Here is a 21,486-nt window from a genome sequence, read left to right on the forward strand (position 1 = left end):
ATCAGTTTAAGCTAGTCTGAACATTAGGGGTTTGTCACATCTGGAAATACGTATAATACCATTTGAGGGCATTACCACATTTTAAGGAAAAGAATTTAAAAAGCACAATTTTTACCAGAGGATAAAATAGAAATATTTCTAGATACCTACTCATTTGTAAAAATCTTCACATAACTGTGAGCCTGTTTCATTTAAAAATAAGACAAAACTCACAAACCCGACACCGCTATTATGCGCAAAATAACACCCCAGCCGCCCTGGGAGGTGAGAGTCCAGAGTTCTGCTGGTTTCTTCTATTTCTGCAGCACTAGCCACAAGCCTTTACCACGTCTCCAAAGGAAGGAGGTCGGCGTCTTAAATTCAGATCTTGTCTCCCGTGAAATAAAGAATGAGACATGGACATCCTTTGACTAGACATTAGTAAAACTGGACAAATAAGATACTTCCTGTCATTGGAGGTTGGTGGCATCTTGCTTGTGCTTTTGTTTCTCTAACCTGCAGGCCGAGCTCAAGCTAATGAAAAGGGGGGGGGTGGTTCGCAGATCTGCAGGTGGAATCTGTAATTCTTTTGTTGGGGGGCAAGGACCTAATGAAGGATCAACATTCATGAGCGTTTCCCAAGTGGAGAGCCCGGGTGGGAAAATGCCGACAATGTCCCAAGTCAGGGGTTCTCGGGCGGGCACGGCCACGGGTTCTCGTCCTGTGCGGCTGTCAGCTGAGTGGTTTCAGATCCCCTGTGAAGGCCCTGTCACTGCGTGGCTGCTCGGCCCCTAAAGAGCACCTGTGAGGTCTCTGGGCAGGCTGTGTGTGGGGCCTCTCGGAGAGGAGGCTCTGTGCCGGATTCCTGGTGTTCGTCTCTAAGTGTGGAGTCCCTGCAGGTGAGGCCTCTCTGTGTGCGTCTGTGCGATAGGTCTTTCGGTGGGTCTCTGGGTGTGAGTCTCTGTGGGAGGTCTCTGTGTAGCGTTTTGCTGTGGGGTCCCTGTGTGGGTCTCCGTCAGAGGTCTCTGTGTGGGTCTCCGTCAGAGGGCTCTTGGGGGTCTCTCAGCGTGGGGCTCTCCCTTTCTGGCCTCCTTGCACCGTCTGGCAGGAGAAGGGCAAAGGGACTTGCTCCTTCCTGTTTCTGGCTGTTCCACCAGCATCCTGTCCGTAGCACTTCTCCTGACAGGAGCGTGGGGTGCACTTCGGGCTCCCCAGATCCCAGAACTCACCTCCGGTGCCGCTGGGAGGACCTAGCAGCAGCCAGACTCAGGGACCCTGCTCTGGGTCACCCTCTTCTGAGCTCCTGAGGGCCCGGGGCGCCCTCTGACCTTGTCCCGCCTCCCCCAGGTCCTGGCTGCACTGTCACTGCTGGGCTCACCTTGGGGGCCTAGAGGCAGGACCTGGCTCCAGAGAGAAGCGGTGGCAGAGCAGGCCCGTGCCCACTCTGCCCTGCACCCTGGGTCCCCTCCCACATGTGGGGTCTTGACAGCGTGGGGGCAGAGCCATGCCTGCTGCCATCTGGATCAGGGGTCCCTCCTGGAACGGGACTCTCCACCATGCGAGTGATGTGTGTGTGGGGGGCCCAAAGGATGATGTTGGGCTGGGAGCAGGGGGGTCCCTCCTGGACTGCACCCTCATTCTGGACAGGTCCCTCCTAGCCGGGTGTGGGACAAACCCTATCTGATGGACTCCTCTCCCTCCCGGCTCTGGGGTAACCAAGATGGGGAGCCAGGCAAGACCTGCTAGGTGACCCAGGCCAGTCTCTTGGCCTTTGAGTCCCCCCAGTCCCCTGGGAGCCGTCCTTGGGCCACACATGCTAGTAAAGGTCACAGACTACAAGTCTGTCCCAAGGCTCCGTTCCATGCAGGCTTACCAAATTGTGCAGTTCCTGCCCAAAGGTCTTGCTGTCTCTGGGCACCTGGCCTCTGTGTGGGAGCCTCAGGTGGCTTCTCTCCACCTGGGCTGGCAGCTGAAGTGGGGTGAAGACCCTGAGGGGAGAGCCATGGGGCCTCCGACTTCTCTGGGCCTGTAGGTGGCAGTGGGACACCACGGGTCCTTGGTCGTCACACCAGGTATGGGCACACAGAGTCCCTTTGCCTCCTTCCTGGCATCCTGGCCTAGGTGCGGTGTCCCCCTGCCTCACAGACACACCCCTGCTCCATCCCCAGAAGGTGAGCAGGGCCCGTCGCTCCTCTGGGGCAGGGCAGACTGGTCCTAGTGGCCTCTGTGCTCCCCACCTGCACACCCTTGGAACCGAGTCTGCTCCTCCCTTGCTGCTCCAGAGTGTGAGAAAGGAGAGGGGTGACACTGAGCTAAGAGGGGCTCCAGGCTGATGTCAACCCAGCTTCATCAGGGAGAGGTGTTCCTGGGGTAGCTGTCCCCTCCTCCTGCCAGGAGATGGGGGGCAGGATTTCTCCCACCTCTGCACTCAGGGCCAACCTTGCATGTCTCCAAACTCCACACCCCACCCTGACATATGACTCTGTCTTCCACACGTCCCGGAGCCTGAGGGGATTTCTGCCTCTGCAGACCGTCCCTACAGCCGCACAAGGTCAAGGCAGAGAGAAAGAGGAGAGGATGGGCAGAGCCAGATCCTGGGCTGGGGTCTTGTTCATCTTGTCCTAATGATGATGTCACGGAAACCGAAGGCGTGTGTGGGAGGGGGTGGGCGTGTGTGGGAAGGGGGTGGGGGTGTACCACCCTCCCTCCAAGGCCCCATCCCTTTCTGGAAGCCAAAGCAGGCCCTTGGGGAGAGCAGACCCTGATCCTTCCCTTCCCCCCAGCAGGGCACAAATAGAGGCCAGCACCTCTCATGAGAAAAAAACATATATTTTGGGAAGCAACAAATATTGTGGTAGGAAGACGCCATTAGCCCATAGAGGATGTGCTAACATGAGAAAAAAAAGTTTTTCTCTGCACCGTTTGCATTTTTTCTTGGAGAAAAGTTGCCCTACTAGGAAAGGCATGAGAAGCACACACTGACTGGCCAGATGAGACGTATCTTTGAAGCAGGCAGTGCCTGGGGCAGTGGGGGTGCGCAGGGCGGCCTGAAGGTCCCAGCACCGTGGACGCGTACTGGCAGGGTCTGCCTGGGCACCCCGGCACCCTGGCTGGGAAGGCCCACCTGTTGTCCCTGCCTCTGATCCACTCGGTCTTGTTGGCACAGCTGTGGCTCTTGGGGGTGGCTTGCTGACAGGAGGCTGTCTCTCTCATCACCCTCCTCTGCTCTTGATAGGAGAGGACCCTGTGGTAGCAGACATTGGGACCTGCCGAAGCCTGGAGATCCCTTTTGCACCAGCTGTAGTCCGGCGCCCTGACTCCATGGTGAGGCACCATTTTCTCCTCGAGGATCTGTCCCACAGCTGTCAGGACCACCTGAGCCTCTGCAGGGGCACTGTCCACACCCGATCTGCCTCTGACTTTTGCCCGACTCCGGGATGATGAAGACTTGCCTTTTTGAAGGGAACTTTCCAGTCCTTTGCCTTTATTGGGAAAAAACCACTGAAGAAAGTTCCTCAACCTTCTTCTGAAGTAGCTTTCAGGAGGAGCCTCCTCCTTCTTCAGCAAGAGCTGACAGACCTTGCTTCCTGACGACTGTGCTGACTCCTTTTCCTGGACGGGATGTCTCATCTCACTGATCTGGAAGATCTTTAGTTCTGACAACTCTTTTTCAGGCTCTCCTGGGCGGGGCCTCCTGTAGCACCCTCTGTCATCAGTGGGGACAGATGACTTCCTAGGTCTCTTATATGGGTCCTGCAGTCCCGGGGGCTCTGGCTGCCTTTGGCTGTTCTGTCTACTTGATTTGCGGTCATACAGCATCTGGGAAGTTGATGTGTCTTCACTGGACCCACTCTGGAAGCCAGACAGAGATCCCTGAGAGGCCAAGATGTCTGCAGCAAGGAACACATCGGACTGACAGTCTTGAAGAAGACTGTCAGTGGCACAGTCTTGAAGGAGGACACCGGTTTCACAGTCTTGAAGGAGCACGCTGGCAGCCTCATCTTGAGGCTGGCTCTCTGACTGCACCAACTTCCCGAGCTCGAACTCTCTAAGCTGTGCATCAAGGCATCGCTCTTCTGGGTCTTGGGCGACCAACTTTGTAGGTGGTGAGGGGTTGTCACTTTTCCCTGAAGACCTTGATCTTCTCAGATCTGCATTGATGCTTTGGTTGTTGGCCAGCACACCGGGTTCCGAGGTGACTCCCCAAGCAGGGGCCTCCTCGACCTCCCTCACCTCCCTGGCCTCCTCCCTGGCACTCAAATACTGGGACTCCAAGTTGAGCTCAAGGACTGTTACGCTACAGCAGGAGTCTCGTGAGGCCCGACTCCCACTCTCCCTCCGTGGCTCATTTGTGGCCATTGCTGGACTTGGACTTGATTCCAAGCTGCTATTCGTAAGAGTCCCCTGTGCCGTCTCACTGTGCCAGATTCTGCCCACAAAGCTGTATGTGAGGGTCTGAGAAGGTGGCCTGGCCTCCTGTCCAGCCAGAGGGGCCTCGCAGGGCCCATGGCCATCACCAGATGAGGTTCCTTCCAGGCCCGGCTGGATTTCCTCACATGAGGGCTGGGGAGCAGGGAGGAGGCCCCCCGAGGTGGGAATGGACTCTCCCATCACCTCTCCTTGATGGGGCTGAGGAGGTTTTCCCAAGAACTTGGTTTTCGAACGGGTCTTGGATGCACAGGTGCCTAAGCGGGGAGTGGAGGACCGGGGAAAGAGGAAGCTCTTTTTCAACTTAAAGAGATTTATAGGCTTGAGGACCTTGAGGGGAAGGCTCCATCTGTGCTTCACCCGGAACCTTATAATGTGTGCTTCTAGCATCCGTTGAGTGTACGGACTGAGGATGGAAAAATCGTGGGCGGTGGTCCTGTAGGGTTCCCAACCCTTGGAAAATGCTGGCTTTCCAGTTTTCCTGTGAATGCTTGGCGTTCCGGGGAGGTCCGAGGCATGGTTGGCAGCGAACCTGGAATGGTGAACATCCGCAGGGATCTGACCCTCTCTGATCTGCCCCAACTTCCTGCCCAAATGGGCTCTCAGGACCTTCTCTGGGGGCTCCTCGTCAGCGCTGCTTGTTAAGGGCCTCAAGTCTGTGTCTGACTCCTCAGAATTTATTCCTGGAGCCTTCTCTGGAGAGCTTGCTGAGGCCCTGTGCAGATCTTTCTGGATCCTCCCAGCACTAGACCTTGAATCCTTACCCAGGCTTTTTCCTGGCACGGTCCTTGCCGAGTACCTGGAACCAGGCTTCTGTGCAGCCTGGCAGCTTCCATCTGTGGACTCAGAGGACCACACAGGCCTGTGCCGGCTGTGTGCCTCTGGCACCTTCTGGAACTCTCCATGAGGCTGTACCAGCTTCACAGATAGCTGGATCCTGCGGGGCAGGCCACTTTGGTGCTTCATCAACCTCTTCCAAAGGTGCCACTCCAGCTGCTCCCGGAGCTCAGAGTTGATCAAGTCCCCGGGAAGAACAGAGACTGCCCCGTGGCCCTGGGGGGCCTGGGCATCCTGTGGAAGGTCGGGAGGACCTTGGCTAAAGACTTCCTGAGATCTTTTCACCACAGCGGGTAAGGTCCAGTCCCCATCTTGTTGCTTCTTCAAAAAGTGACATTCCAGGTTTTGAATTGCATTTGAAATGAAAGATGGTGTCTTCTGGGATGCAGGGCAAGATACCTCACAGGTCCCCATCTTGGGTGGAAGAAAAGGTGGTCCAATTGGGACAGAGGGTGCAAGGTGGGCCTGGGGCTGGGGTTGAGCCAGAGGCAGGGGCTGGGGCTGATCCAGAGGCAGGGGCAGGGGCTGGAGCTGATCCAGAGGCAAGGGCAGGGGCTGGGGCTGAGCCAGAGGGAGGGGCTGGAGCTGATCCAGAGGCAGAGGCTGGGGCTGATCCAGAGGCAAGGGCAGGGGCTGGGGCTGGGGCTGAGCCAGAGGCAGGGGCTGGGGCTGAGCCAGAGGCAGGGGCTGGGGCTGGAGCTGATCCAGAGGCAGAGGCTGGGGCTGATCCAGAGGCAGGGACTGGGGCTGATCCAGAGGCAGGGACAGGGGCTGAGGCTGGGGCTGATCCAGAGGCAGAGGCTGGGGCTGATCCAGAGGCAGGGACTGGGGCTGATCCAGAGGCAGGGGCTGGGGCTGAGTCAGAGGCAGGGGCAGGGGCTGGGGCTGAGCCAGAGGCAGGGGCAGGGGCTGGGGCTGAGCCAGAGGCAGGGGCAGGGGCTGGGGCTGAGTCAGAGGCAGGGGCTGGGGCTGAGCCAGAGGCAGGGGCAGGGGCTGGGGCTGATCCAGAGGCAGAGGCTGGGGCTGAGTCAGAGGCAGGGGCTGGGGCTGAGTCAGAGGCAGGGGCTGGGGCTGAGCCAGAGGCAGGGGCAGGGGCTGGGGCTGGGGCTGATCCAGAGGCAGGGGCTGGGGCTGAGTCAGAGGCAGGGGCTGGGGCTGAGCCAGAGGCAGGGACAGGGGCTGAGGCTGGGGCTGATCCAGAGGCAGGGGCTGGGGCTGAGTCAGAGGCAGGGGCAGGGGCTGGGGCTGAGCCAGAGGCAGGGGCAGGGGCTGGGGCTGAGCCAGAGGCAGGGGCAGGGGCTGGGGCTGAGTCAGAGGCAGGGGCTGGGGCTGAGCCAGAGGCAGGGGCAGGGGCTGGGGCTGATCCAGAGGCAGAGGCTGGGGCTGAGTCAGAGGCAGGGGCTGGGGCTGAGTCAGAGGCAGGGGCTGGGGCTGAGTCAGAGGCAGGGGCTGGGGCTGAGCCAGAGGCAGGGGCAGGGGCTGGGGCTGGGGCTGATCCAGAGGCAGGGGCTGGGGCTGAGTCAGAGGCAGGGGCTGGGGCTGATCCAGAGGCAGGGGCTGGGCCTGGGACAAGCTCAGGGTCAAGGGTTGGGGCTGGACCAAAGTGTCAGGTAAGGACTGCGTCAGTGAAAGACGTGGAGCTACGTTGGTCTGAATTTGGAGTGGCAAGGCATGAGAGAGTTCATTGAATATGACAGACGGGAACTCCAGTGAGGAATCAGTCACCCTGACAGTGGCCACCAGGGACTCACTGTGCAGAAAGGGGAGACCCCAGAAGAGCTGGCTGCATTTCTGCTGTAAATTGTCCGCCGAAATCTTGGAATGTGGAGGCTTCTCAGGACCGAGCAGCTGGTTTGGTTTGCCGCTCATGCTCCAAAAGGATTGGCAACCCATGGTGTCCTGCTTGTCACCTGGTGACTTGAATATTCTCCCAAAAGAGTTCAGGTGGCCGTCTGACCTCTCCTTCTTTTCCTTCTCCTTCCAAATCTTCAGTTCTGTTCTCTTGGCGATTAGTATCTCCAGAAGCTTCTGGACGTCAGGGTTGATGAAAGGGGGGATTCTCATCTCTCCCTGTCTGTGTGTGGGGTCTCCCCAGAACAAGGCCCCTGGTGGGCTGTGGGAGAGAGGCTCCTGATGGGACTCCAAGCGTGTTGAGGTGGAGAGGCCCCAGGCTTTGGCAGTCTCCTGCCACCAGGACAGGGCTGGAATGGGACAGCTTGAGCGGCCCAGGCCCGTGATGGCTGGGACAGGAGAAGCTAACCAAAGGGTGTGTGGAGACGAGCTCTGTGGGATGGAGCGCAGTGGAGGTGCCATTGAGTTACACTGAGGGAGAGTCTGAAGAGAGTCTGGCCGCGCTGGGGCCGAGGAGGCTGTCAGAGGTGGACGGCCGGCCTCCGAAGGAGAGAGACATGGCGGGGAAGGGAGAAGAGCAAGTGGCCGGTGTGAAAGTCCAAACGGGGGAAGGGAAGGCTCCGATGGCCAGGAAGTACTCAGGGAGTAGTGTGAATGAACAGAAATTGAGGAGGTCATTGGTTCTGGTGACACGGTGGAGGCCAGAGGTGGAGGGCCTCCTGTCGGAGGAGCGGGGGAAGGTGATGCGGCCACGGTGGGAGTAGCATCTTCCACAGGCTCCCTGCACGGTTGATGGGCTCCAGCAGGCGCTGCTTTGCGCACGTGCCCAGGGGCTGCTTGACGTAAGAGCTGATGAAAGCCCCCCTGGTCAGCGAGCTTCCCCAGATGGCTGCAGGGAACAGGAGGTATGAGCTGCAGCCAGGAGCAGCCGGGGCCAGGAGGGTGGGCCCCACGGCCTGCCACGCCCCCACACCCACTTCACAATGCTCCCGCTGTCCCTCACCCCAGGGCTTCAGCCACACTCTGTCCCCATGGCTCCTCCCAGCCCCCACACCCACTTCACAATGCTCCCGCTGTCCCTCACCCCAGGGCTTCAGCCACACTCTGTCCCCATGGCTCCTCCCAGCCCCCCAGAACAGCCCCAGGGTGCCTGCAGCCCTGGGGTCACACCATAGACTCTGGGAGGACCACCCAGGAGAAAAGGGGGAAGATTCTTTACCTTTGCAGAAGGGAAAACAGGTCCTGAACCTCTTCCAGTTCTTGCAGGCAATCTCTGAAAGCTAGAAACAGGAGACTGGGTCACAGCTGAAGGCGGGGGCCCAGGGGTCCTACAGGAGGCTGGGTGCAATGTCCCTTTAGGGGAGACCTTTGGGGGATTAGACTCGGGAGCCCCAAACATCAGTGTCCAGGGCCACGTGCCCTCACAGTGATGACAAGGCTCATGATGGGGATCGCTTTGTCCTTTACAAAGTGCTTCCCCATTCATGTCCTTGCTGGGGGAGAAAGGAGCGGGTCGCCTCCTCACAGAGGAGTGAAGTTGGACAACTTGTCCACAGTTGGAGCTGGAGGTCCCACCTCCCCGAAAAGGCCCTGGGACCCCTGCTCGGTACACCCGTTCCAGCCCCTTGGGGCTTCGTTCTGGCCCAGAATCTGGGAAGCGTCCAGGTTCCGCTCGTCCTCCCAGGAGTTTCCCACGCCCCCTGGGCTCCGTTTCCTGAGGGACGGGCCCTGTCCTGGAGACTGTGGGGCTGGGCCCTCGGAGCAGGGGGGACGGAGGAACTGGGGCGCTCAGGGCTGACTGGCAGGCGCTCACCTTTCAGAGTTTGGTTTTTCTTCTTGCTGCTGCTTCTCCGTCTCCGTGGCTCCACTTGAGGCTGAGATGAGAGAACACGGGGAGGCTGGGACCCCCACCCCCAGCAGCAGATGCTCGCTGCTGGTGAACAAGGTGACTTCCTACATTTCACTAAGGGGGGGCTGTGGTTTTCCTTTGTTTTACTCATTTCCTTTTCAAAATGGATAAAAGTGTTTTCAGTTTTCCTTCTTTGAAGAATGTACAGAAGGACTTTCTACATGAGAAATTTCTTTGTCACTGTTCCTCTGCTCAAGAAACACACACATTCCCGGACCTGTGGGCGCATCTGAGCTGCTTCACGTAGGACCCCGCTTCCCGAGGCCAGAGCCCCACTCCAGCCGCTGCTCGGGGCCTCTGGCTCAGCACTGCCCTCAATCAGCCCCGACAGAGGAACATTCTCTGAGACACCTGCCCCGGGAAGGTGGCTGGTGAACCTGTGCTCGGGGGCCTGACCTCTGCTAGAGATGCCGCTCTTAGCTTCTGGTAGTTTCTGGTCCTCGGCCACTGGTCACTGTGTTTGGGACGTTGTCCTGGAGCTCTCCACCACACCTGGACCCCTGGCCTGAGATCTTCGGGTAGAAATCCTTGTGCCCCTCTAACCCCTGCCTAGTCTGGCTTATCCCTTGATGGACGGTGTTCTATTCGTTCCTATCTCAGGAGTCTCTCCAGTGATTCAGGAAAGTGGAAATAGTTATAGAAAAGAAGATAGAATCATACTCTGCTGGGTCTGGGCCAAGGGTTCCTTACCTTCCTGCTGTTTCTGTGTTTCGTCCGCGGTGGTAAGGATGCATTAGGCTGGAAGGAGAGTAATAGAAAAAAGAGCCCCAGTCCACACAGGAGGGCAAGGATGATATTAATTGCCCAGGAAGTGTGACTGGAGCTCAGCCAACCACCAGTAATGCATTTCTGAGGGAAGAGATAATTCTCCATCTCTTTCCTCTGAAAAGCGTTAGTGCCAGATCGCACTGCTGCCCTCAGGCAACTGAGCACTGGGCGTGAACTTGCGGACATAAGCCCCAGGCCCACATCACAGAGCTGTGGTCTGGTCACAAAGGACTCCTGAGGGAGGGGAAGGGGACACAAGTAGCCCGACCACAGCCCCTCCCCTGCAGCTTCATCATCCCTCCAACCTCGCGGGCCTGACACTCCTACCTTCTCACCCTGCTAGAGACAGACTTTGTCAATTGGCTATTCATCCAGCTTGGAACTCAGATAATACCTGGTTCTCTTGAGATCTCTACTTGCACGCCATCAATTTCGTAGCTTTTAAAAATCTGGAGTTGTCCTTGGAATTTTGGTTAATTTTGAGGAACTTTTGCCCTCTGTCTGCAACTCCAGTCTCCCCACATAACATGTTTTTGCTTGTATCACCCTAGTACAAAGGAAACTCAAATCTCGTTTGTGCTTCTTTAGCTGTGTGTATTTTGAAAACATCTTAAGATGTTTTATTTTAGTTAATCTTCACTATTTTCAGCTAGAGGGTCTTAGAAAATTAATGATTATTCAAAATTTATAAAGCTAAATAAGTATAAAACAAATTGAAATAGTTAAACCTCCAAAGTATGGTTTTCATACATTTCTAGCATTTTTGCTTATGAGATCAATAAAGAGTAAACTGCAGAAACACTTTCAGAACACTCTGTACAGACACACATACACACGCTCACCCACATTCTTTACCAAATCCAGCATTTTCAAATCTAAGAATCAGGTTTGTTTGTGTTTTTTTTTTTTTAGTTCAAAGGTTTCCTTTAGTAATTCTTGTAAGTTTATATATCTGGGAATATCTTTATTTTGCCTTCATTTTTGAAGGACAGATTTGCTAAATAGGGAATTCTGAGTTGACGATTTTTTAAAGATTTATTTATTTATTTATTTATTTGAGAGAGAGAGTGTGCATGTGATAGAAGCAGACCCTCTCACTGAGCATGGAGCCTGATCTGGGGCTCGATCCCAGGACCCTGAGATCATGACCTGAGCCAAAATCAAGAGTCAGATGCTCAATTGACTGAGCCACCCAGGCACCTGGACAACTTCTTCTCTCTCAGCTTTTTGACTCTTGTCATTTCAGGGCCTTTCCCCCACTGATTTCGATTAGGAGTCAGTGGTTAATCTAATGTGGTCCTCTGGTGTATGAAGAGAAGTTGTTGTTTTGCAATTTCAAAATTCCTCCTTTGTTTTCCATGGTTTGACTGTGATGTATCTAAGAGCGGATCTGCTTGTTTTTACTCTAGTGCAGGTAAATATCGAATCTATAGATGAAGGTTTCCCATCAAATATGGTAAGGTTTCAGCCATTATTTCCACAAATATTCTGTCTTCCTCCCCATTTCTCCTTTCCTTCTGAGAACACTCCCTTAAGTAGATAAGAACTTCCAAATGATTCCACATTTCTCTCAGGCTTGCAGCGAACTACTACCCAAGACTCCAAGTATCTCGATATTCACGTTAGTATCTAGGAAGTAGTTTCGGTTCTGAGAATGTCTTTGATACGGAGTATTTTGCTGGCATCGTGGAAAGCTGCCTGTGTGACGATGTCATGCCCGTGCACGTGTGTTCTGACTGTGGTGGGGCTGTGCGTCAGAGCCATCACTTTGGAAAACGCTTTACCATGACCTGGTCCAGGCTGAAGAGGGTGGGCCTTTTGAAAGAGCGATTCCACTGCTAGAGCTAGAGAAACCCCGCCATTTTGTAATAGCAAAAAATGGGGACCAACCCAGTCTAATCGAGAGGAAGGTATGTGCTCAGCAATACGCCGGAGTATAGCGCTCACGTTAAAATACATGAACTACAACGCAACGTCGTGAGAGTAAATTATGTAGACACACTACTGAGCAAGAAATAAAAGCGACTTGCAGAAAAATTGTACGGGATGATTCCATTTGTTCTAGTTTCAAAACTATACAAAATAAAATATGATTTAGCGATGTATTTACTTTGGTAAAAATATACAGAAAACACTGAGAATAATGAACAGGATGGATGAACGGGGGAAGGATGTAGGGACGCCTCCAAAAATGTGGATGATATTGCATCTCTTAGACAGGTTGGGATGTCTGTGGGTTTCTTTTCATTACTCCTTACATCTTCTATATAATTTATAAATGTCAGCTTGTAACTTTTAAACACTAAGACACAGGGTAATGTAAACAACCCCATTGGAAATAAAATTGAACGTAACAAAACTAAAATGGCCAACAGCTTCATCAGGAAGGGAGGCAAAAAACTGATTGTAAGGAGGCTTTGTGCTCCAGAGCCGTCTTTGTTCTCAACACTTAAAGATCCCAATGTGACTTTCAGTTTTGAAGCAGTACGTTGCACTTGTTTACGACAAGCTGGATTCAACTAAGATCACTTTCTGATGGTTTCCAAACCTAAAGTAACAAAATGCAGATCTGTGGTTCTTAGCGGATGGCACTTGCTTCCTCTTGGCTGGAGATTTTCAGCAGTAAACGAAGGTCCTGGGCCGTGGCTGTCACCCCGGCTGCATTCGGACTGTGCCAGGCAGCAGGACCTGGGTCTGGCTGGCCCACGATCCAGGCTCTTGGAGCCAGGTGACCCTGACTCAACAGAAAACACATCGGACCAGACCTCACACTTGGGGATGAGCTTTTATTAAAGCAAAGAAGAGGGGGTGCGGATGTATTTGAATTTAGGCCAGTGACTTTTGGGCTAACAAGCCCTGAGCTCACCAAGTGACCAACAGAAAGGAGATCTTCATAAATAAAACATGGGGAAAAGTAAACATTTGAGATCTACAGCTGCTTTTGAAGAAATTTAGATAGGGCTTCCCTGTCTGGAGCATTTTGCTTGTTTAGTTATGAACACCTATCTACATAGTTAGGTGTAGTATGTATCTTTGTATAAGAAAAACACACCATTTCTATGTATTTATAACGGGCAGACATTCGAAATGCACTATTTTGGAGCTGACGTGACATCCTGCTCCTTACATGCTTTGTAACACCACTGACGCTCAGGGAGATGGATTCCACCCCTGTTTTCCTCTTCCTTGTGCTTCGTCTGATACATTATAAAATCTGAACTGATAGAACAGTGGTGTACCATCCTACCATTTCTGTGATGAATGCCAAGGTTTGATAAATGCTTTACCAGGAAGTGCTCACTCAACAGCCCAGGTTGTAACATTGAGCACGTTCGTGCCTCTGTGTCATCTGTTCAAATCCAGAAAGGTCAGTTGAGGACCTGCCCTAACTCTGGCCCAGAGAGATGCAAGTCCCAGATTACAGAACATTCCCTGAAATAGACAAGAACTTCCAAATGATTCTGCATTTCTCCCAGGCTTGCAGTGAAATGTTGCCCAGGGAACTAACCTTCTTAATATTCATGTTCGTATCTAGAGAGTAGTTTAGTTTCCAAAATAAATATTTTTGTAAATGAAGCCAGTTCGATGAGGTCTGAAGGATTTTTGTTGTCCTTTTCACTACACAGAGGATGCTTTTGCGGCATATAATCTATATACTTTTAGCTTCTTTGATTAATTAAGTTGCATCCACTTTGCCTCACTACCCACGATTTCCATTGACAGAGCAAACTGCACACATCGGAGGATACGGTAATGCGTTTTCAATCATCACATCGGCTAAACTAAAAAATGATGTTGGAGAAGGAGCAGGATCACAGGTGCTCTCATATATGCTGGTGAAGTGTGAGTGGTTGTCCTCTTCTCCAGAATATTCCAGGAGGAGCTATTGAATTTTAAAAATAGGTTATTTGTATGTTTTCAGAGCACTGAAAAACTGTGGAGCACAGAAAAGGAAACCACCAACATGATGAAAAGACAACCTACCAAACGGATCCTAGGAAGGACAACCAAATGGCTACCAGGATCAGAATAGGATATGTGACGAAGGTTCAACAATTTGAGTTATTTTAGTCTTTAATCAATGAAGAAAAGAAGTGACCATCCCTCACTATATATGATATTAGGAGATTTTAAAAAAAGATTTTATTTATTTATTTGAGCGAGAGAGAGAGAAAGAGAGAGCACAAGCAGGGGGAGAGGCAGAGGGGGAGTGAGAAGCAGACTCCCCTCTGAGCTGGGAGCCCGACACAGGGCTGGATCCCAGGACCTGAAGTTCATGACCTGAGCCAAAGGTGGACACTTAACCATCTGAGCCCCTTCCCCCCATGGGGAGATTTTTCTGAAATGGTACTAATTAACTTCTTGGAACCTCAGAAGACCAAGCAAGTCGAAGTGGATCTGAAGGAGGTTTTACTAGGACACTGGAACACACTGAATTTCAAGTTGATAAGACCTGTTCTGTTACACCAAGGCACTTATAGATTCTGATTCCGCCATTTAAGAGAAAAGAAATGATGCATGGATCTTCCTTGACTGAGATATTTACTCGTATTTGTTTGAGGCAGGCGCAGGAAGCCGCCCGGGGTTCCTCTCTCAATTGATGCTTCCAGTATGATGTTTATGCTATATTCCAGGGAGTTTCCTTTAAAATGCAGGTCCATGGGCAGACTTGACACAGACTAACTCACCTGGCTCCAGTGACCCCAGCTAGAGTTACCTAGCCCGCTGGCTGGCCACATGTGTTTCCACCTGTGCAGCTGATGATATGAAAGTACGTGAACTTTGTGTGCTCATGCTTTGTGTGATCATAATGATGTCTGTCCTTTTCTGGAGAACATAGAACGTAGAGCGTGAGTTTTCACAGGTCTGATGTGGAAATTGATAAATTCATGCTGTTGCTACATTCTCTCTACCCCTTTTTAAAAATGGCCAATGTGAGCCAGAAAGGGACTGAAACTAATTCCTAATCCGATTTCACTTAAAAAAAATTATTTGGAGCAAATGCGTGCTTCTCTGGAACTCCTAGAGGTTCTTGCAACTTTATTCAACAGCAGACACCCACGGATCACCCCCAGGTGTCCCACTGATGCTAAGTGCTGACTGTCCCTTCAAGTGGCACGTAACATCAGAAATGGAAAACGGTATTTAAACTCTTCAAAGAAAGCTCTACTTTTGGATTACTGCTCTAATAAAAATGTACAACTTACGTTAACAATTCTGAGCCCTGGCCCTCTCCCTAAACAGACCAGGGTAGGTAAGTGACAGTCAGTGGCTCTGGCCCCTTAGTAGTGTCTGTAAGTAGACAGCACCCCACAGACACCATCACAGTCACAGCCAGATCGACATCCAGCCCCGATGCCAAGAAGTTCCGGAGCCCCAGACATTGCCTTAGCAACGCATTCTCTGATGCCGGGTTGATTGCTCCTGCAGTTTTCATATTCATGCCCTATGTAAAGGCATTCATTATATACCCGTGCCATAAATATTCAGAAGAAATCCAATGAGTGGGTAAGAGAAGATGTCCTTGAAAATACTTCCCAAGGGGACATTTTTTAAAGGGGACAGATTTTTTGCCCCCGGTGTTTGGCATGTTTTGGAGGATGGGTTGTTCTCTACTTTCTTCATTATTATTTCGAAAACTGAGATGTCACGATGGCTCACTGGCATTTCATTTTGTTTAATTGGGCAGGCTTTCTTATCATTCTTTTTTAAAAAAAGATTTATTTGGGAGAGAGAAATAGAACGAGCAGGGGAAAGAGCAGAGGGAGTGAGAGAGAACCTCCAACAGACTCCCTGCTAAGCGCTGGTTAGCCCTGCTAACCCTGAGATCATAACCTGAGCTGAAATCTACGGTCAGTCACTTAACCAACTGAGCCATCCAGGTGCCCCATTGTCCTCTCGTTTATGCATCAGCCTGCCATGGGTGCCCACATTTATTTCTTCGTTATGCAACTCCACCTTGCTCAATCTGACCACTCATTACCCTGATAAGGTTGGTAGTCAGAGCTCCCAATCCATCCCAGGAACAGCTGATCCCAGAGCCATGTGCCCTGTACCCGGTGTGAATTCCAACGTGAGTTGCCTTGCTTCCGAGCTTCCTAACCAGGCTCATCTCTGTGACATAATACTGTGCTAGCTTGGGGATGAGAGTCATTCTCGATAACCACAACTTTGGTTAACACTGCTATTCTTTACGCTCAGGCTTATGCGGAGTGTGTGAGGGATGGTCTAGCAACAATTCCCCAAAGGAAAGAAAAGCACGGACGAGCTCTCCAGCTGGTAGCTCTCTGCGGGAGGATCAAAGCCAGATGGGCTTGCTCAGTCTGGAGAAGCCGACCATCCTGGCTCCAGTGCCTCCTGGAGAAGCAAATCACATTCTGAGTTTTGTAGATGTGTGGTTATACGCTCCTGCTTAGTTGCAGTAGTGTATGTTTTTTATTGATTAATTTTATTCTTATTATCGCTTTTCCTACTATTTCACGTAGTTACTGGATTTTCATTTTGTTTTTTTTTTTTTCTAGGTTTTAGCTTACAGCCTAGTCTTTTTCTATACTTTCTTTAAAGGTGCTTATTGTGAATTTACTAGAGACTTTTGTTAGAAATTTTATAATTAGTAACCAAGGCACATACCAATAACTTCTGAGTAAATATGATGCCCATCTTCCATAATTTAGTCATCATTTTCTTAATCACAAATGTTAAGTACTTTCTGTATTAGGGTTCTAGGATGTGTGTGTATTGAGAGAGCAAAAGAGAGAGAGAGACAGAGACAGACACAGAAAGAAAGAGATTTATTTTCAAGAATTTGCTCACTGTGAAAGCTGGCAAGTCTGAATTCTGCAGGTTGGTGGCAGACTGGCAACCCAGGGAACACCTGACGTGGCAGCTTGTGTCTGAACCCTGTCTGGAGGCAGAATTTCTTCTTATTGGGGGACCTCAGTCTTTTCTCTTAAGGCTTTCAACTGATTAGATGAGGCCCGTTCACATTATGGAGAGTAATCTGCTTTTCTCAAAATTTAAGTGAAAATCACATACAAAAAATACCTTCAGAGCAACATCCAGACAGGTATTGGATCAACTATCTGGGTACTCTGGCCTACACAAGTTGCCACATATAATTAACTAACACAATTAACCCTTGTCAATTTAGGACCCATACATGCCTCTTCAAATCATGCTTCATCTCCAAATAGAGACAATAACAAGGTTATACTTCTGTCTAAGATGATACAACTATCCTATGTACAACTTAAAATGCACTAATACATTCCCTAGTGGAGGATACAAAGTCCTTGGAGATGTTCCCTCTTCTCCTTGATAACCTGTAACTTCAATACTATGGTGCAAACTCCATACATCTTATGTTCGATGATAAGGGACTAAGAAGGAAGAAAATAAAGATAGAGTCAGACACACCCAAAAATACTCATAACAAAATAAGGAAGAAATATTCATAAGAATTAGAGTCCTGGAATACCTTTGTGCCTTTGATGCTCAGTTAAGCATCCCACTCTTGGTTTTGGCTCAGGTCATGATCTCAGGGCTATGGGATCGAGCCCACCATTGGGCTCCATGCTCAGCATGGAGTTTGCTGGAGATTCTCTCTCTCCATCCCTCTGCCTCTGTCTCGTCCCCCACTTGCACTCTAAATAAATAAATAAATAAATAAATAAATAAAATCTTAAGAAAAAAAGAATTAGAGTCCTTATTTCTGTAACCGGTCACATGGTCATAACTAGTATTATAACTACTACTTCTGCTGCTCATTCTACATTATTGCTCTCAGCAAACACCTCAGCTGGTTGTGGTTCTTTATCTGTTGCAGTGACCCAACCCTTCATTCCTGAATTGTCTGGACTGTCAGTAGTCCTGCCTGGATTGGGTTGTTGTAGTTTTTCACTGACTTTAATCACAGGGCGTGGTGGTACTAAGAGAGCCTATGGAATCTCCGGTACTACAGACATACCCTCCCTTTCCTCCACAGTGGATTAACAGTCTCATTTTTTGGTGTAGTCAGGATCATTAAACACCTTAACTTACATCTGTATGTGTTTATTCAAAGGCATGAGGAGCCCAAGGTGGCCAGGTAGCAGTTCAATGGAATCCCGGTCGTGTCTCCTGGTGGCAGCACTCGTCTCTTTGAACTGTGGTCTCTAGATCTGCAGGGCATGAGGTCACAGAAACAAGGGGCGAAGATTTCCTAGTGACATCATAGGGTAATACAAGTGCCCCTCTCCTTTCTAGCTCTAGCTTCCTTGACCCATGAATCCTGACTGTGAGACAAACAGCATCATATATGGATGCATTGATTTAGAGCATACCCAGCCTCCCGGAGAACGTTACCCCAGGACAAGTTTTGCCTGCAAGTTATTGCCATCCAGCCAGCTCTGTAACTACGTCTTCAAAAGGTCATTTCATTGTTCTAGCAAGCCAGTTGCTTCAGGAAGGTGGAAAACATGGTAAGACCATGAATTCCGCCATCATGGACCCATTGCTGCCCTTCGTCTACTATGAAACACATTCTTTGATCGGGGCAGCGCTGTGTGGAATACCATGCCAATGGGTAAGACGTTCCGTAAGGACAGTAGATTGAGCAGAAGCACTGTTTGCAGGGAAGGCAAATACATATCCAGAGCAAGTGTCTATTACAGTAGGAACAAAACAAACACTCCCTCTTCCATGATGAAAGCGGTCCAATGTAATCAACCTGCCACCAGGTAGCTGGCCGGTCGCCCTGGGGATGGTGCCACACTGGACTCTGCTGCTGGCCGACTGGGCACTCAGCAGTGGTTCCTAGCCTGGCTGGACTTGCTAAGTGGAAATACGTGTTGCTGAGCCCATGCATAATCACTCCCACCACAGCCACTTTGTTCATGAGCCTTTTGAGCAATGACAGGGGTGGCTGGGGAGAGAGGAAACAGTATCCACAGAACAAGTCATCCTAGGTACTCAATTATTAAAAGTCTCCTGTGTGAGGTCACCCTTTGCTAAGCATTCACATGAGATATAAATATCTTCTCATTTTCTAGCCATTCAGAGAATTCCATCCATACACCTTTTCCCCAATTTCCCTTGTCCCCAATTTTCCAATCATGCTCAAGTCCTTGACCATCCAGCAAAACCATTGGCTGCAGCCCCTGAACTGGTATAAAATTGCATGTCTTGCCACTTTTCCTTTCAAGCAAAGTGAATAACTAGGTGTGCTGCTCGAAGTTCTGCCCACTGGGAGTATTTTCCTTCGTGGAAGTCCCGGAGAGGGGCTGTAGTGAGGCAGCTGTCCACTTTCAGGTGGTACCTGTATATATGCCGGGACAATCTATGATCCAGGTATGACTTTTCTCTTCCTCTGTCAACTGATTATAAGTAAGTCTCCATGAGGAGGCCATAGGCGCATAATGGGAGAGAAGGCAGCGTGTCAGGAGTGGGGAACCATGCACACTTGCAAACTTTTTTGTGTAACTTACATGCCCAGGACTGCCTGGGCCCCACCATGTATATATCAGTCCCACTGGATGATGGAATGCTGCTTTAAATGTTCTACTTTGTGGCGTGGTGGGTCAGACGACAACCACCTGATGGGTGGGTGTCATGATAGGTCATGTTCAGGTCACATTAACTGGGTAGCCCAAGGTTAAGTAACTCTCCTAAGGCCCTCTCATAGGTCATGAGCTGTTTCTCAAAAGGAGCAATTATCCAGATTGGATGGTGGGACTTGGTCCCCAAATCCTAAGGTCCTGCCCTGCAAATCACCTATAAGAACCTGCCAAAGCTCCAGATAGCAACCCTATCTGCCATCGCCACTTCAAGCACCATTGGAACTACTGGGTCTCGGGGACCGGGTGGCCGAGCAGCTCGTACAGCAGCTTGGACCTGTTGCAGAGCCTTCTGCTGTTCTGGGTCTCACTCAAAATTAGCAGCTTTTTGGGTCACTCAATAAATGGATTGGAGTAACACATCTAAATGAGGACGATTTTGCCTCCAAAAGTCAAAGAGGGTCACTAGGCATCACGCCTCTTTCACGGTTGGTTGTAGGACGGGTCAGATACAACAAGTTATCCAAGTTAGAAGGGACATCTCATCGTGCCCCACCCTAGAAATTCCTCTGAGGTCAAAGGCCTCTGAAACGTGTCTGATCTATTTCCCATCCTCTGACGCACTAATGTCTTACCAATAACTCTACGGTGTTTGCGACTTCCTGCTCACTATGGCCAATCACCAATGTAATGGGCCAGCGTGATTTCTTATGTGGAAGGGAAAGGCAGTCAAGATCCTTGGGAACTAAATCATAACACAGGGCTGGAGAGTTGATATGCCCCCGAGGTAGGACAGGGGAGGGTACTGTTGGCCTAGTAAGCTAAAAGGAAACTGCTTCTGGTGGTTTTTACTAACAGATTGGAGGGGAAAGCATTTTTCAGGTCAATAGCTGTAGACTCGATTGCAGGGGATGTGTTAATTTGTCCAAGCAATGAAACTACATCTGTGCAGGAGAATCGAGTCACCATCTGGTTAAAGTTATGAGAATCCATAGTCATTATTCGGGATCCATCTGTTTTCTGCACAGACTTAATAGGAGAGCTGAACGAGGGAGGGACTGGCTGACACCACCCCCGGAGCCCTCAAATCCTTGATGGTGGCGCTAATCTCTCAATCCCTCTAGGAACGTGCCATAACTTACGGTTTTCTACTTCCCTACGGTAGAAGCAGTTCTAGTGACTTCCACTTGGCTTTCTCACCATAATAGTACTTACTCAATAGGCCGTAGAATTAATTCAGGGATTCTGGGGGTTGCTGAGAAAGTCTTTCCAATTATGCATTCCAGCCCTGGAAAAATAACCATAAGATAAATTTAAGAATCCACTGGGCAGACTCTGAGATCAGTCTGAGATAAATTCCATTGACTACCTGACTTCCATAAGCTTCTACTCTGAGTGGTAGACAACAGTGATGTTTTGGGTCTCCTGAAATTCATGTCAATTCAGAGCCAGTGTCCATAGTCTCTGGAAAGTCAGATTATTTCTTTTTTGCAATGCATAGTAACACTGTGGAGGGCTGGAGGTTCCTTTGGGGACGTCTGGGTGAAGGATTAACAGTAAAATTATTGGCAATGTAGCAGTCACCCCTCCTGTTCTTCCATCCATTCAAGGAGTTTTGGGTCTGTAAACTGGCTCAAGTCTGGGAATTGACTGAGAGGCCATGACTCTCTGTTTTCAGAACTCAGGTTAAGGTTTGTTCACTTGACCGGTCATAGTATTCTTACACTCATACAGATCAAGTGTTGGACTTTCCATGTCTTTCATTTCTAGGAACACAGCAATAAAGTGGCCATGCCATGGGTCTCTGTGAGTCTCCATTCGGAATGCTGCATTGACTCTGCTGTCCATTATGGCCACCAGGTCCACATAGCTTTGGCTGTGGAGTGCCACCACTTGACCCATGCCACCCTGGAACCAATTCATTCTATTGCATTTAGGTTTCCCAATTATAACCATGGTTCCCACCATAGGGTCTGGCCCACAGTGAAGAGCAATCACAGAACCCTTCAAGGATTTGGGGCTCCACTCATAATAATTTATTTCTCACAGTCGTGGTGAAAGGTTTGAGTTCTGGTCCTTTCCAGGGTGGGTCAGAATGTCTTCAATGACAACTACACTTTCACTTCCCCAGCCCGCCACAACAGACTGAATCTTTATGTCCCCTAAAATCCATATGCTGAA

This window comes from Ursus arctos, unplaced genomic scaffold, assembly GCF_023065955.2.
Source record: "Ursus arctos isolate Adak ecotype North America unplaced genomic scaffold, UrsArc2.0 scaffold_33, whole genome shotgun sequence".
Classification (NCBI taxonomy): domain Eukaryota; kingdom Metazoa; phylum Chordata; class Mammalia; order Carnivora; family Ursidae; genus Ursus; species Ursus arctos.